The following is a 13,006-nucleotide window of genomic DNA, read 5'->3' as shown; positions in this document are numbered from 1 at the left end:
ACACACACACACACTCACGTACTCACTAATTTTCTCACTCACTCACTCCCTCTAACACTTCCTCACTCTCTCACTCACTCCCTAACTCTCTCACTCTCTACCTCACTCACGCACTCACTCACTCACTCACTGACTCTCACTCTCTCACTCACTCTCTCCCACACTCACTCTATCACTCACACACTCTCTCTCTCAATCACTCACTCTCTCACTCTCTCCCTCACTCACACACTCACACACACACACACACACACTCACGTACTCACTAATTTTCTCACTCACTCACTCCCTCTAACACTTCCTCACTCTCTCACTCACTCCCTAACTCTCTCACTCTCTACCTCACTCACACATTCACTCACTCACTCACTCAAACACTTCCTCACTCTCTCACTCACTCCCTAACTCTCTCACTCTCTCCCTCACTCACTCCCACACTCACTCACTCACTCGCTCAAGTGTCTTATATGAACCAAGGCTATATACAATAAAGGCAAAAATACAGTAAAACAGTAATACTGTGAAATATGATAACAATATAAAATTAGCCTGTTACAGTTTTTATTTTAACATAGTTTATTCCTGTTTATTCCATCTATCTATACACACACACATATATATAAACTGAACATTATATGATAAAATATATCAAATATGTAATGTTATATATAAAAATATAATATATAAAATAAATAGTAACTTTTAATTTGTTATGATTATTTTGTGTATATGCGATACTTTTCTCTCTCTCTCTCACACACACAAATATATACCTTTATTTATATTATCATTAAAAATAAAAATAATAAAAATAATCCTTAAACACACAAGACATATTACACTTTTAAATACTTTTATTGTCATTATTGATATCTTACTATCCCCTAACTTTTAAACACCATTTGATAAAATAAAGTAAAAAAATATATATAATAAATAAAAAAAAGAAAAAAAAAACAATCATTGTGAATGCGTGCCCAGTTTCCTGTTGCACAATAACAGCTGATGCATTCCTGCTCCCCAGCCCCTATTCTGACACACACAGCTCTATTCCTGCTGCCCCTCCCTGCGGTGCCCTTGGCAGTGTTTGAGGCCGCCAGGTCTTTACATAACCGCTCCGGCCTACGACAAGGTGTTACAGTAACACGTTTCTCCCCCAGTGCATGTGAACCCGCTGTCACATGGGGATGGCTTAAGCCATGTCCCTCCTTCAGGTGTTTGTATTAAGGGCGGAGGAAGTTGTTCGGCCTGTAAACGAGGGCTGGCCCAGTAACCTGAAGCCTCCGTCTGTTGTGCTGAGCCGGACAGAAGCCATTTATATAATCTCAAGGTCTTTCCCTCTCCCTGTCTGCTCTCTTGAGTGAAATAAGGTTACCAGGTTTCTGTGAGATTGTTTTACTTTGCACGCCGTTGAACAAACGCTTGTAATAAAGAAGTGCACATAAAAAGAGTACTTAGTATGATAACAAGATAGGAATTTACCTGAATGTTATCAACACTTAATTGCAAGTTATTAACAATTAAATATAAATGTATTGTAGTTTAAATGTATATCAGCCATTTGCTGAATTAGAAATTGCTTAAGTACATCTTTACATGTAATTTCAGAATTACTTCTGTTGTCTTTGAAATATGGTTCAAGTGTACTGTCAAATGTAGCATTTACGGTAAACTTAATAGAGTTAAGTAATTTATTTTGATACTTGAATGTCATTTATTTTTACATTTGCTATGCTGAAGTTGTAATTTAGTACATTTAAAATATGAATGTTAAATGTAATATCAAATAACACACTACAGTTAAAATTATAATGAAGTACCTTGCCTGTGCTTTAGTAAGTTAGTCAACACAAAATGCACTTTTTAAAAGTGTACTTAAGTGTCTTAAGAAAAAGTCATAAAACTGTACTCTCTAAATACAATTAAGTGGAAACTTTTATTTCATTAATATTATCTGCAATTACAGTTTTTTTTTTAAATATACTTATAAGATTTAGAGTACATTACAAGTGCACATTGAATACAATTAAGTGGGCTTATTTTACACAATATAATATATAAATAAAAGCAGTAATATGTTTAAAATATGGATAGATGAGTGATTTATTTGGTTTAGTTTTGAAATGTTGTCACACCCTTGTTTGGTAGTTATGTCAGGCGAACGATAACCTCTCGGATCATTTGAGGTTATAAATATGTCTATTTCAACTGGGTAATGTTTGTTTACTAACTGAGTGTGTTACAAGCCAAGTTTACATTTAGATTAACCTCTAGACATCAGCGATTTTTTTTCTTAGTTCTTCTCTGTTAGTTTTTTAGTACATTAACAACAGTAACATAACCCCGCCGTGTCAACACGTGAAGCGCTTACATGTGTGAGCTAGATGTGATTCATCCGTGACCGACATATAATGGTAAATGATGAGATAATGTTTAGTGTATTTTCCCTCATTCTTCTGAGTCAAAGTCACGTGTGCTTCACAAAGATAATGCTACACTCGGCTTATTTCTTCATGAATTCACCTGATAGTGTTTTGAACTTACGGAAACTGTTTAACCTGTGCCTCTCCGCTCCTTTTTCAGTGTTGTTGTTGTGAAACCTAGAGAAGGCTTTGAGTTGAATCATTAACAAATCAAAGTCTGGGTGCGGCCCTGAGAGCAAAGCAGGTCAGCGAGTACACGTGAGAGGAAAAACTATGCCACCTGCGAGAAAAACATGTTCCCTGGCCGGCTGCCATGTAAACAAACACGCAGTGCCAAGCGCTTCCCGATTCTGTGAAATTAAATAGATGAAATTAAGTGAAATACCAGATTGTGTTATTCACGATAGGTTGCTGTGTTTGTTTCCTTGTTGTGGTAATTCATGTTTTGCAAAAGTTTAGAGAAATATTTCCACTGAAATTCATTTCAACATTTCACCAAACAAAACATTTCTCATAATGTTGATATTTTTAAAGTTCATATTCCGGTTGAAATCCAAGTAATTAAATTTTTTTTTTTTTATGTTATTTTTATATTTTCAGTTTAACCTTTGAAATGTTGTTATGTGGATTTATCATATTTATGAATTTAGTTTATTTTAGTTTTAGTACTTCTAGTCCCAAAGCAACATTTTTCAGTTTCATTTAAGAAAAATATTTTCATCTAAAATATTTATAATATATTTTATTTCAGCTTTACTAAACATAATACTGAATGGTTTATGTTATAATTTTTTTTAACGCATCTTGTCGTCTGATATATATCTATATTTTCAGATTTTTGTTAACTTTATTTTTAAAGTTTTAGTACTTTTAGTGCCTCAACTTTCAGTTTGGTACCAAGATAACATTTTCAATTTTTAAGTTAAAGTTTTTCCTCTAATATTTATCATTTATTTTAATTCAGCTTTATCGAAAATGATTTTGAATAGTTTAAGTAAACAAAAACAACACCTTCAGCTGTTGACTAAGCTGAATTGAATTCAGCTAAGTTGAATTGTTAATGATTTCATTGCTTGACATCAACAAAGCTAAATTGAATAAAACAAATGGTGTTGGATTTCGCAGTCTAAAGGCACATGGCTTGAATCCCAGAGAGGCAGAGTGTGTATTTGAAGTTTCTTTGATGTGAAACAGATGATACATGCAGATATGGAAAGATTTGGGCCGTTCTAATACTGATCTAATAATAGATCCATGTCTAGATAGCATCACTCAGAAATGTACGGTCAAAGAAGTTGCGGCTATCTGAAGTAGAACGATGTTCTTGGAAAATGTACCGATGACAAATTGAACTCGCTCTGCACAGGGAAAAACATCTCAGGCTCATGTGGCTGCACAAAAATGCTTGTTATTTGCCCTTTCACCTATACAGGAAGTTTCACTTGTGTAGTCTGCTGCCCAAACCTTTCATGGCTTTCTGTTTGTAAGCAGGTGCTGCCTCAAGTTGGGGTCCTTTTATGCTAAGCTAGTGTTCTGCAGTGATTGACCTTTGACCCTTATGAAATGTCATCCTGCCGGTCTTAACATTAACATTAAGCCTCAGTGACAGCTGTAGGATTAATACATGTCAGGAGAGAATATGACATATAATTCATGAATGATCAGTACTGTAAACAGCTGTTCACCTGGGTTTATTCTTAAATATGTAAACATAGAAAGCAATTCAATCAATTAAAAAATGTTGCATAATATTTCATGCTAATGTACATTACTGATCAAAAGTTTGGGGTTGAAATATAATCACAATTTTAAATAACCGTTTCCTATTGCAATACATTTTAAAATGTAATTTATTCCTGTGATGTTTACTCCAGTATTACTCCAGTCTTATTATTAGCAATATTAAAAACAATTTCCAGCTAAATATCTTTTGCATAAACAGTGATATATATATATATATATATATACATATATATATATATATATATATATATATATATATATATATATATATATATATATATATATATATATATATATATATATATATATTTTTTTTTTTTTTTTAGGAACCTTTGATGAATAGAAAAGTTGATCTTTGAAACTTGCTGAATAAAAGTATTAATTTCTTTAAAAACTAAAAAAACTTTTGAACAGTTGTGTATATGCATGTGCTTCTCCAAATGTTTCAATAAAATATTTTTTTTCTTTTAAAGCTGCATGTAACTGGCCCTGGTGTAGCGCAGTGTTGATTGACAGCTGAGTCTTTTCATCACCCTGGGACACCTGTTTTAAGGTACAATGTCTGATTATGCCGTTAGACAAAATCTGTAGCACGAGGGAGAGTTTTTCAACAAGGTTGCACAAGCTGGACTAAAAATGCTGCAAGAACAAAGCTGTCAGTTTCCCCTCAGCCTTAAATCTTTTCTCGATGCACCCCCCCCCCCAAATCTCTTCAGGATATGAGTTGGACACTAGAAAGCTGCAAAATTCAGGCGGTGATGAAAGAGACAGCTAAAGAGCGTGAGAGAGACGCTCTATCGCCGAGCTTGCGGTGAACATAAGCATAGCTCAAACCACTCAGAGGTCTGCATTTGGGTAAATTACTCCGTGTTTGCCAATAGGTTTTCCTACAAGGGTCGTCAAACCTGAACTGTATGTGTATGTAATGCATTCCACTGGTTGTACAGTTCAGCTTGTGGTTTTCCTACATACCTTTCTGTGTTTCATTTCAGAACGGCTCATAAGTGGTGTGCATTTTTTGTGGTTTAAATTGTTTCAACACACATTAATGCTTCCTGCATGTTTAAAATATCATAATTCAGTTCAGAAGAGAGAGCCATGTGTGATGAAGACTGACACGTGACTTATAAACGAGGACTGTCAGACATGACCGGCTGGGCCTCCAGTCTTCAGTGTCACATGATCCTTCAGAAATCAGTCTAATATTCTGATTTTCTGCTCTTTAAGAAACAGTTATTATCAATGTTAAAAACAGTTTTTACTGCTTGATGTTTTTATTGAAATGGTAATACATTAACATTCAGATGTTTGGGGTAAGTATGTATAAACAAAAATATTTTTATTCAGCAAGGATGCAGTAAAAACATTTTAGAAATGTACCCCCCAAAAAAAGAGAAATATATATATATATATATATATATATATATATATATATATATATATATATATATTAAGCAGCAAAAAAAATCAATGAATAAATAAATTCTACATTGATGATAAAAACCAATATTAATAAATGAACACCAATAATAACTGATAATTAAGCATCAAATCAGCATGATAGAATGATTTCTGTATGTGTCACTGAAGAATGAAGTAATGCTGAAAATTCACAGGAATAAATAACATTTTACAATTTATTACAATAGAAAACAGTTACACATACTGCATTTTTGATTAAATAAATAAAAACAAACAAAAAAAATTATATTCCAGTATGCATGTTTGTTTGTTTGTTTGTTTAAAAAAAGGGACAAAGCACATTCATCAGCATTCAAATAAGTTTAAATGTACCGGAGTTATGCAAGTCCCTTTGCCTGATGTATCCAAAGTATATTATAAGATGTTTTTATTTATTTTCTTTATTCATTTAAATATATATATATATATATATATATATATATATATATATATATATATATATATATATATATATATATATAATTATTATTATTATTAATTGCATCTTAAAGTACATTTTGTAATACGTTTTAGCCTTTGAAGATTTAACCATATTTTCAGTAGGAATTCGTTTTTGGATATAATCTACCCCGTTCACAAAGTGTCAACATATTTTGGTGGAAATAAATATTGCCGTACAAGAAGCAATTACAGTATCACAGTATCAACACTGCCGAGCAACAAGATAACAAGTGCTCTCTGGCTGTGCCAAACATTAGCAGTGCTTCTCAGAAAAGCGAGACACGTGCTCAGCCTTGGGATGCGTCGACGCACTCTAGGATTCTCCGAAAAAGATTCCAGTTCCCTGGAAACCAGCAGAAATGGGAGGATCGACCTATAAAGGAGACGGGACGCAGAGCGAATCGGAATGCTCACGTCCGATACTCTTCTGGCCCCGCCCCTTTCTTTTGAGCTGTGTTATGACTGGCTGCCCTCTCGTTGCCATAACGAGTGAGTTCACGTGAGGTTCCGTGTCGAGAGCTGGGAGGAGTTGACCTACATTCTGCTGCAGCCTCTGAACGGTCCTAGTGGACAGTGTTAAAAACCATAGACAGTAAAAGAAATGGACACAGCGACCCCATTTGAACTCAATTGAGACAAATGAAGCCCGGTTTTAGCGTTTTTTAGCACTTCCGTTTCTGACGCGCAGACTCAAACGAAGCTTGACGACGTCAGCAACCTGTCTGCAAGATGTAAATCTTCTAAGTGGCTGTGCGTGCAAACTGCCATCGTTAATCTTGCAGAGACGGCGAGCTTGAGCGGGGAGTTCTTTGTCGTGAGTGAGCAGGAGTAAGTATTCTGATTAATTATTTTGTATAGTATTTTAAAATGTAACGCCAGTACGCCATATTAAGTTAATTGCCTGCGAGCTTCTCCTCCTGCCTGTACGGTAATGCGACAGAGAGCCGAGTGGTTATGACGCAATCGTTAGCCTATTTTTTACAAAAACTGTTTATACGGGGCCATAATGTAACATACAAGGTAATGGAGCACTTTATACATTGTCGCGTATCTTTAGAAATAAATAATGGACAAACAGAGTCTTTAAACGCCTCAGATGTAAAGTTATTCCCTGTCAAAGTGACGCCAAAATGAATGGGAGTCAATGGGAATGCTAAGGCAAGTGAAGTTCTGCTAAAAGATGGCAGCCCCCACCCGACTTCAACTTCCGGTCGAGTTCCTTGCCCCTTGTTAAAAACACGCCACGCTCATACACACACTTACATATACAAAAGCTGTGATCCAGACGGCTTTTGCAGAGTCAATGCAGGGCTTTATAAGTGGCCACATTTCTGTAACAGCCGGTTTGAATAGAACTGCATGCTGCACATCAGTCTGAACAGTCCTTCAAGAGGGAGCATTAAAGCAAGGTGCGTGCACCGAACACTTCCGGTCAAAACACGAAAACAATCCCATGACGCTTTTCACAGGAAACCAGCTTAAGTGTCATCGATGTTTACATGGCAGAAAATAAGGAAGCTATAAAGTCGTGAATTGCACTCATGTGTACTTGCGTAAACAAATAATATTGTAAAATTTCATTTACTGTCTTTTGGAGAAATCTATAAGTTCAAAACCACACAGTTTATGATTCTCATTTCCTGATCTATATAAGCTTTGCAGGGTGTGTTTTTTTTCCTTTGGAAAAATAACAATGTCAGTGCCAAAAACCTGTTTAATGATTTAATGATCAAAAGGTCCAAAACACTTCAGGTGCATGGGCTCAAATATAATAATAATAGTAAAAAAATGTAAATAATGAAAAATATAACCGCTCAGATATCTTGCATAAAAAAAAAATCATTATTTTTAAACATAACTTTAAATCACAATCAAAGATACTATTTTTTTTTTTCATGTATGTTTTAAAAAAAATCAGGTATTTCAGGTATATTTATATGCAAACAGTTTTGCTTCAGGACCCAAATTCAAATCAAGTTCCCCAGACCAAAATTGTCTATTGTCTATTGACTTTAAAAACCAAGCATGGATTTTCCTCATATAACCGTAAACAGCACAAACCCAGTAGTATGCAAAAAAATAACATGGGCTAAACAAATATTCAAGGACATTTTAATATCAAAATATGCTATTAAAAATAAATACATATTTAATTTCATAAAATAAATGTCCTAAATGTGTAAGTGTATAGATATATTTATAACTGAAGATGTGTGTATGTATGTGTGTATGTATAAGAAGGAAAGCTGTCTGTCTGTCTCTGTCAAGCACTCGTTCTGTGCTGTGCAGCACCTGTTGATATTTCAGAAAGTTATCATGAAGGATTGTTCCTTTTCCAGCTGTTGTTCTGTATAGTGTTTCCTCATTCACACAGAACGCTGCTGTTTATGGGTCAGTCTGTATGTGCCATTCAAAACTGTAATACTAGAATGTGAGTCAGACTCGTACAACAGTGTCAAGTTATAAAGGCACGGATAAACAAGTCATTAAGCTCTCCATCCGGCATCCATGCTTCCCCGGCCTCACATGGGCCATCTGACCTCATTTTAGGATACAAATAGGAAAATGAAAACTAAAACAGCAGCTGGAGTGATATTTGGTGAATGCAGACTGGTGTGGGCACAGAGCCAGTTAGACCATTGATCAGCTGATCTCTGTTCTCTTATGAGACAGCATGCATGGTTAAACACAGACAATCACACACACACCATTACTGAAAACTCCCTGTGTTGTGCAATCTGTCTGAGCTGCTCGCATTTAATGCATATTGACTTACTACAGTAAGCAAAGTGAGCTAGAAACAAAAAAGTGCTTAATGGAGAAAAACAGCAATGATTTTATTTATTAGCTGAGGTATAACCTTTAAATGCACACTGAATATGCTTTACATTTACATCATCCAAATAAAGATTGTAGTTATTATAGCAGTGTCAAAATCTCATATAAATCGAAATTCGATGGTGTTCAAGGGAAAAATATCAAATTATTAACAATAATAATTTTGAAAAACGTTTTATACAATGTTTTTAAACAATTTAGAGGACACACAGGAAGGTGAAAAACAGAAGGTGGGAATGTTTTTGGCTTCAGGAAGGAAATCAAAGCAGGAAGAGATAAAATCCATGTTTTTGTTTTGAATTATGTCCAAACACATAAAACCATTTCCTTTCTCATATTAAACTCCTCTCTCTCGATCTCTGTTATTAGTATTTATAGCCCAGTTTCCAGGCAGAAACTTATTTTTATTTTGAAGTGCATAGTGTTTGGAAACTGACAGTGAAATATCTGTATTTAATATGGCAAACCTAGGAAAGGATCAGATTAACCAGCTTAACCATCTTATTATTTTTTCTATAATTCATATTAAATAAATCCATCTGCAACATACAGTACATATTTCCCCTGTTATAAAACAAAATAATGTGCAAATGTTTTATGCCAGAGAAAATATGTTTCATGTTTTAAGAGCTTTGCAAAAAGTACCAGACAAAGAAAATATATTATCTTATATATAAACAATCAATATGTTAAATTATTTAATATATATGTTTTTATGTAACAATATATTGAATAATGCTGAAAAATGACAACATATCTACTTATATAATATACATGTAATTTAATTTTATATTCAGAAATGCAATGCATAATATTGAGATGTTATTTATGTGTAATGTATGTACACAGTTATGAGGAAAATATATTTTGTTATATACTGTGAATACTGTATATGTGCACATGCCTATATACAGTATTTTTTATATACCATAGCCGCATGGTACATTAATATATTGTAAAATATTGAAATGTATCTTAGCCATGAAAACCAAACAGCCCTTGACCTTGGGTTTTGTGACACTGTGACATTTGTGGCATATCCTGCATTAATGATTAAACATAAATGAATAAGGGTTGCCAATTGTTAGTAATAGGAATTGTAAAATATGATTATGGTCATGGTTTGTGGAGTAAACACGTCAAACAGGTGAGTCGTGCATGTTCATGACGTGTGTGTGTGCGTGCGTGCGTGTGTGTGTGTGTGTGTGTGTGGGTGGGTGTGTGTGTGTGTGTGTGTGTGGGTGGGTGTGTGTGTGGGTGGAGAAAACACTGCAGCAGCTGAAACACTTTTGTTTTCTGCTTTTTGTTAAAGTTACATTACTACATTTTTGTCATTTTTGTATATATATATATATATATATATATATATATATATATATATATAAATACACTCAAAAGTTGCTTGTAAATGTCACAAAATAATAGTGACAGCAAGTAACACATTAAATGTGAATTTTTAAAGCAAACAATAAAATAAAAAAAGTAACTAACAACATTTATATGTAAATAGATGGAGAGAGTGGAATTATGTTAACATGCATTGTGCAAACACATAAATAACCATGAATCACGTGCAAACCATAGGCAAACATTTAAGTCTGATGTTTTAATAAATATTTACATGTACATTGCATTTACATGTATTCATTTGGCAGATGCTTTTATCCAGAGTGACTTGATATAAATATTAAGCTATATATATAAACTAAATATAACTGTATATTCCAATTATCATTTATGTGCATTGTTTGGTGTACACTGAAAAACTAATTTGCTGAGGATTTACTTAAACTATTTTCTGATAGTGAAAAAAAAATATTCTAAAGAAATGGCAAGTACACTATACTTTCTTGCCATATTATTTGTAATTATTTGTGGAATTCACTAATATCTGCGTGAAACATTTTCTCTAAGTAATTGATTGCACTGAACATGTTCAATTAAAAGTTAAATTTTGAACTAGACAGAATGAAATAGCATAGTATATCAAGCTACAATAATTTGTTACAACAGTGTAGAGTTGCATACAAATGCAGCTGATTAGTTTAGTCTAGATCTACAGCACATAAATGTGATTATTTTATGATTTTGAAAATGACAGAATCAGCAGACTAATTTCTCTTTGACAATAAGTATGCTACTACCATTAATAATTTAAAACCATTTTAAAAACATTGTAATATTTTACAATAAGGTTCCATTAGTTAATGTTAGTTAATTAAGTAACTAACATGAATGAACCATGAACAGTACATTTATTACAGTATTTAATCTTTGAAAAAAATAGATTTATTTATTTGTCCATGTTAATTCACAGTGCATTAACTTATGTTAACAAGCACAAGTTTTATTTTAATAATGCATTAATAAAGGATGAAATTAACATGGACATGTTCATTCTTAGTTCATGTTAACTAAAGTAGTTAACTGTTGTTTTATTTTAATGCTGCCTTTTATTGACTGATTGCCGAGGGCAGATGGTGTTTCTGCAGACCTGTCCATGTGAAGGAAAGCTCACAATGGGCCAAAATCCAAACACACAATATTTCCTTTGTGCAATGGCACACACACATGCAGCAGTGGCCTGATCTGTTGACCCAGCACTCTTGGCAGTTCGAAATAAACCAGGTAACCTGAGAAGCCTGTTTTCCCTGAGCTTTCCTTTACAGGACAGGCCTCTCGCTCTCTCTTTTCTGTTTTTCTCCCAATACTTGCACTTCTGTGTCCATCACCATCTCTCTCTCTCATCCCTCTCTTCAGCGCTGACCTACTTTTCAACTGACCTGTTTATGCAAGATTTTATGCGCTCCAGTCACAAAAAAAGGGGACAAATGGGAAGCTGAATACATAGGACTGAGCTACTGTTGCCACTGCTGTTGTTTGGGGATCATTAGCTTTACCTCTCAGCTCTGCGGCAGCCATTGCAATTGTGTTTCAAAGCTCCCAAAATGTCACGACACTGACAAAAATAGAGTTATTATTAATAGAATCAATGTAGTTATGAGGCTACTTCACTCGGCTCACTTTAGTGGCATGTATTTCTTTCATTGCCCATATTAACTAGTTGGGTTAATATTTATCAAAAATATTTATTAATATTTATCAACATGATTCTCTGCAATATAGGCTTTTATGAAACAAATAATTAGAAAATGTCTCTGTTTGAAAATAGTTTACAATTTGGGAGATTGGTTTTCATATAAATTATAAATTTTGTAACAAATATATTTGTTTATACCTTTATATGAAGAATCTAATCCAATCTGAAATGCAACTAAACATATAATTATATATGTTTATAAATAGATATAATTATTTATTTATATATTCAATATATTTTGCACTTTAATATATTAACATATATATTAATAATATACTTTTGGCCATGTTGGCCATTTTATTCATCAAAGAACCCTGAAAAAAAAACCATATTGAACATCACAACTGTTTTCTATGTAAATAATAATCAGAAATGTTTCTTGAGCAGTAAATCAGCATATAAAAATGATTTCTAAAGACTGAAAATTCAGCTTTACATCATATGAATAAATTACACTTTAAAAAATATTCAAATATAAAGGAGTTATTTTAAATAGTACTAATATTTCACAATATTGCTAAAAACCTTACTGACCCTAGACTTTTGAACCTTTAGTGTATGTGTAAATATATATATATATCTTCATAAAAAATATATTTAATGACAATCATGCTTGAAATAATTCTCAGTGTCTCATTACAGATGGTAAATACCAATGACCCCCCCCCCCCAAATAAAATCACTGTATAATATCAATATACATTATACCTTGCTATTCTAGTTGGCTATAGATTATGCATTGAAGCTCTGCTATAGACAGACCTCAGTTAGGCCTCATTATAATCAGAGAGCACTAGTTCTGTTGTGTCACATCGTCTGTTTGTAGTGTTGACCCGGTCAGGGTGTTTCCAATCAGACGGTATGGTGTCTCGGGTGAGATCTAAATCCCCTCATTCGGTTTTCTCTCTCTCCACCAGACTCATATTGAATAGACTCTTATGTCAGCTCTGTGTTTGGGACCTGTCTGAGTGTTTCTGTG

The sequence above is a fragment of the Carassius auratus genome, chromosome 3 (genome assembly GCF_003368295.1).
Source record: "Carassius auratus strain Wakin chromosome 3, ASM336829v1, whole genome shotgun sequence".
Lineage (NCBI taxonomy): Eukaryota > Metazoa > Chordata > Actinopteri > Cypriniformes > Cyprinidae > Carassius > Carassius auratus.
The sequence above is the reverse complement of the archived record's forward strand: the minus strand, read 5'-3'. Positions refer to the sequence as shown.